Source organism: Mus caroli, unplaced genomic scaffold (genome assembly GCF_978045245.1).
Source record: "Mus caroli unplaced genomic scaffold, Mus_caroli_1 scaffold_15, whole genome shotgun sequence".
Lineage (NCBI taxonomy): Eukaryota > Metazoa > Chordata > Mammalia > Rodentia > Muridae > Mus > Mus caroli.
Genome location: NW_028227270.1, coordinates 104,542,892 through 104,548,564, shown reverse-complemented (window position 1 = coordinate 104,548,564; position 5,673 = coordinate 104,542,892). Strand labels below are relative to the sequence as shown.

Genomic DNA, 5,673 nt, shown 5'->3' with positions numbered 1-5,673 from the left:
TTTATGGATTTGTCTTTTGTGCATATAATGCTAAAACTACCACAATAGGTATGTGATGACAATTTTTTTGCTTGATCAGTCAACAGAAATTCATTTGTGAAGTTTATTACAAACATATACATGCGACTTCTACTGACGTGAATTACCACAGAGAGAACTGCATAACCTTCAAGGGTAAGGCAAGGCAAATAAGCAAGGCACTGAAACTTAGTGTTGATAGTAATCATATCAGCACTGTAGCTTCTTCACAAGTATTTTTATATTGTAGCAACATAGCACTTTCTTGGGATTGCTAGTCACCTTTATAACATGAATAAACATTGGCTAACAGTAATCTTTTGATTTGTAAATTTAAAATTGTCCTTCCTCAAGATATGAAAACTACATATGCAAAACACTTTTGGTGTCTTACTGAATTTTAGCTGTTAGTAGCATTCCACATACTAATTATTTATTGACTCCTTTAGAAGAATCAGTAGACAAACCATTTATGTTTATGTATATAATCATGTTAGCTATGTTTCTTGTCATTATCATTTTTAGTAGTCTTTGGAAAAACAAACACCAAAGATTGTCTGAATTTGAACACCAATTGCCTGAATGAAACCTTAGGGTATCACTTTGCACTCTGAAAGATAATTTTTATTATAATTCTTATGCTTGTATGTTTTTGTTTTGTTTTGTTTTTTTGCCTGTGGGATTTTTGGTCAAGTGGAAAGATATTTCTAGGCATTTACAACTGATTTGGGGGGATGATTTAAGTTGGATTACAAGGAATATACTGAATATTTTTTCTTAGAATTCTTCTGAGATGTGGACCAGTGATGGTACTCACTTGGCTGAGTGCCTGTTTTGTAGACATTGAACCCTGGAGCAGATCACCAGTACCCAGAAAACTAGCATTCCTTTGATCCCCCTACTTACAAAGGCCTAGGCACTCAGGATAATACTTGTCTACATAGGAAGCTAGTGACAAACATAGTATACATGACACATGTTGGGCAGGACACTGCATATTTGTGGAATTCACATTTGAGTGTAACTTTAATGCCTTTACAATAGCACAAAGTGACAACTTGCAAGTTTCTTTGTATCATGAGCTCATTGATGTAGTTTCATTAATATGAACCTTGGATAAACTGGTATAGATGACATTTGCCTATGAAATTTGTAACTTCTTTTCCTGTCTCGAGACTTGGTGCAGCTGGCATGCCTTCTGGCCTAGAGAACACCTGTGCACACCACTCCTCCCTTTCACTTGTCCCATACATACTTGCAGCCTTAGGAAATGTCTGATTTCAGTTTTCATCTTGTATGAATATAGGTCTAGCTGTTACTCATATTGTGGAGGCAAAATTGATTGATTGGTCTCCTACTTAAAGTATTTCAGGCATCACTGAAGGTGGGAGAGGAGGCAGAGGGCTTTCCCAGTGACCTAGGGATGAGGCCTTGTATGACAGAAACTCACATAGTCCAAGGTAACGGAAAAATCCGAACCAAACTGTCGAAGAGGAATGAGTTCAGAAGGCTAGACTCTTTATAGGATATTTTGACATCATAACAGACAAGTTGAAAGTCAGTTTGTATTTACCTCCTAATTTGAACAAAGTAGACTGTTTTTCAAATTACCTAGCCTTTCTATGATTTTTAAGTCGACTTTCTCTTCATTTCTACCCTTCCATTATTGGGCTTTGCAACTATATTAATGAGTGACTTTCTATTGCATGTGTGTGAGCAGTGAGATCGGGAAAGAAACCAACATTTAGTGGAGAAAGGCAATAACAACATCTGGAAACATATTGATTGAATTATCTGTGTAATTTCAATGAAACCAACCAAATTGCATAGATTTTATCCCCAAACATAAGTAAGAAAATACTAGTTCGGTATATTAGAAATATGTGTCTAATCCTATTATAAGCCTATTAATCTTATAACTATCATAACATTAGTTTGAAAGCCCCCTTCCTCCCCCTGTACCCTCCCCTCCCCCCCCCCCACCCAGAAGCTCATTGTCACATTTATTAGTAGTAGCTGGAACTGGACTGGTGCTTCCATGGGGACTGTTGGGATAAATTCTAGGGGACAGCAACAGGAAGGGACATCAGTGATGATCAGCTAGGATCTTAAGATGGGATACAGAGCACAGTGATGGGTCATCATGGTGCTGTCACAGCACAAGGAGCTACTGGATGTTCTTCCTTCCTTCCTGAATATTCCCTGCGCCTCAGTCCACGATGGGCAGTACCTCCCACAGACTTGGAGCTTTGGCTACTTCCTAGATGTGAAGTCACACTGACCACATCTGAGGCACCCCCCATCTCCAATCATGGCCAGTCAGTTGTCCTCAGTAAGCCTCAGGACTGAACACTTCCAACTGCCTGACACAGATGACAGGAAAGAGATAGGGAAAAGAAACTTCCATTTTCCCAAGAAAGCTGGAAGAGAGAGAGGGCAGATTGTTTCTGGGTAGGAACAGCACTCCGAGGAAAATGAGACTTCTCAGTTCTTCAGCTGAGACACCTCATATAGATATACTCTCAGTTCTATAGCTGAGATACCTCATACAGATATGCAGCCAGCATCTTGGTTCCTTCTATATAATTGAGCCTGTTGACCTTTTTGCTCTGTGAGTGGGCACTGTCATCTGCTGATCCCACTGGCAACAGCATGACATTTTTGCCTGTGGCCTCTTGAAAGTTCCAGGTCACAGGAATACTGCCACCTTCCCTGGTCAAGTCAGGCTCAACACCAAACACTGTCTTCAGGGCTCTTCTCCCTGTCTGGTAATGAGGATGGTTGAAGTCAGACATCCACGGCTTCCCACGGGGGCTCATATATACCTTGAACTTGTTGGGAATCTGAAGTTCAGCAAGCTTTTTTGACAAGTAGCTTGAAACTTGCTTGCTAACAACTTCTGGTATCATGTTTGACACGAGCCTGATGGAGAACTTGCCATCTACTTCCTTGGGGATCACAGTCTTGAACTGGAGAAGGCCTCTTCGATTCCATGGAGGGACTGGGACAGGTATCGCCATCTGTGCATCAGGATATCTTTCTTGCAGCTGTGCTGAAGCATCCTCACATCTTTAGTGAACTCTTCCATATCAAAGCCAATGTGGTCATAGAGCTCACACTCCTTATCTGTTACAGGCACCACAGCACTGTTGATGCTGGGGATACATTTTTTCCCCTTCTTGTCTACCAGACAACCCATCAGTGAAATGAAATCCATCATGGCCTCGTGCACTGAGCCACCATATACCCCAGAATGGAGGACTTTGTCACTGCATTCCACCTCGATGAAGAAGTAACAAATGCCTCTGAGGCCGTACATGATGCACGGTTTATTCTTCCCAAGCCAGTAATTGTCCGAAATGCACACATAGTCCCTATCTTTGAAGAACTTGTCTTTCTGGGCAAAAATTAGCTCATCCAGGTCTTTGGAACCAGACTGGTCCATGCCTTCTAGGCAGAACCGCAGGTTGCCTGGGATCTCCTGGCCAGTCTTCTGATAGGCTTCCAGGGCATTCATCCATCCAACCACCGCCCCTTATCTTCTGTGCAGTTTCTCCCATACAACTTGCCTTCCCGCTCCACCAAGGAGAAAAGGGCTCACTGTCCCACCCATCCTCCAGGACTGAAGGTTGCATATCCAGGCGCCTGTAAATGCACACTGTTTTCTTCTGAGGATCGCTGCCCAGTTTGCCCAGCAGAATGGGAGGAAGGGTATCCCTGAGCCATCCCGGAGCTTCTGCTTCCCAATATCCACCAGCTCCACAGAACCCTCCAGCCTCTGGAAATCAGCAGCTGCCACCTCCTTCATCCTTCTGATCTCTCCTCTAGTCTCCAGCCATGCAGACACGCTCTGGATGACCACCCATTCTGCAAGTTTCTTGACACAGTGGTCCTGGTTTTCATCGATGTATTGGAAGACAGCTCTGAGGGCTGACATCTTTCAGGCCGACTTCAGACCTAGGAAACTCACGCCGCGTCAGTTTGAAAGTTTTTAAAACAAAATTTAGCTTCCATTTCCAGCCACATCCTTAGACACATAATTTAGACATACAGATTTATTTGAGTTCCCTGTGACTTACATGAGCTAAAATGACATAAATTAAGATAGTGGCTTACAAGGCAGCCTGGTCACGTGATAAGCTTCTAATGAAGCAGGACTCATATGAAGCAAAGGCTGACCGAAATTCATCTTCCCACTGCTTCAAAACTCCTCAAGTTCAGTGGGCAAGGGAGATACACTAGAGCAAAGTTTAACGGCACAAATGTACAAAAATGCCTGAATGAATTCCGTTCTTATGTATGCTAATTTGAGATTAATAGCATAATTGCTCAAGAAAACTTTACATAGTAAAAAATTTCAAAATACTGTTTACAAACAAAAATGTTTGAAAAAAAATACTCGATGCCAATTTGTAAAACAAAGCCAAACCTATAAAAGTACTTGTTCTTCGGTAAGAATATTTCCACCTTTATTTTAAGTGTTGTACAAAATGTTTTAGCCTACTCCGCATGGAGTAGATATCTAGGGCTAGACTTCCAAGGACCACCTCACCGACTACACCAGAACACTCTGCACAGAAGCTTGCCTCAGGAGTTGTCCATACTTGTAAGACTCATCTTAATATCCTGTACACACTAACACTGGGGCCAAATCAAACCTTTCTCTGAGTTGTTTGATTGTTTGCTTTTCTTGATTGGATCTGAGAGCTGAACCTAAGTTACAGAACAAATTCTTTCTTAACTATGTCCTACCCTTAGGTAGGAGGCTCGACTTTAACACCAGCCTACCATTTATTAATTTGAATACCATCAGAACCACTCATGCAGCTCAATGAAAAAGAGTTAATACACAAATTTAAGAGAGAATTGTTGATGGTTCATTCTTTTCTTTTTTTTGTTTTTGTTTTTGTTTTTGTTGTTTTTTCGAGACAGGGTTTCTCTGTGTAGCCCTGGCTGTCCTAGAACTCACTTTGTAGACCAGGCTGGCCTCGAACTGAGAAATCCACCTCCCTCTGCCTCCCGAGTGCTGGGATTAAAGGCATGTGCCACCACGCCTGGCTTGGATGGTTCATTCTTAAGAAGTTAAGCCTGAGGTCTGTGGGAGGAATCCTGGCTCTACCCAGTTTGTTGTTTTTTACAACTGAATTGTTCCTCTATTCTCTCCTCTCTGTTCCCCTTCCCCACTCCATCTCCTGTTTCACAATGTGTGAATGTGTCTCTACACACAAAACACAGAACATGAAGCTGTGCTCTTTTGTAAGGGCACAAAAGGGCAAGGAAACAACACTTTGCCCTCTCCTACTTTCACAGCTGGAATTATTTATCCATCTGCACTAACCCATCACATTTCTATAATTGGGCTCACTAACATTTGATCATGAAATTCCCTTTCTTGGAAATGTAGGTAAACTTTTGTCACTGTTTTACCACTCCATCAAAGGAACAGGGAATGGATATTTATGGTCATTGACCACCAATTCTCCCAGTAAGACATCTGTAGAATGTGTAATTTATGCAAGCCTACAGCACAAGGTAAAGGTGCTTTAAGGTAACATGATGAGCTTTGAAGGACTTAGTACTCAACAGCTTAGGAAAATATACTGTGTGTTTGTTAATAACAGACAGGCTAAAGTCAGGGAACTGTTCAATAAAACT

At 41.7% G+C, this 5,673-nt stretch overlaps 1 pseudogene; it reads right to left on the bottom strand.

Annotated features, from left to right (window-relative positions):
• Positions 1–2,546: 2,546 nt before the first annotated feature.
• Positions 2,547–3,955, bottom strand: LOC110307534 (cytosolic non-specific dipeptidase pseudogene; annotated as a pseudogene).
• Between the last annotated feature and the right edge of the window lie 1,718 nt (positions 3,956–5,673).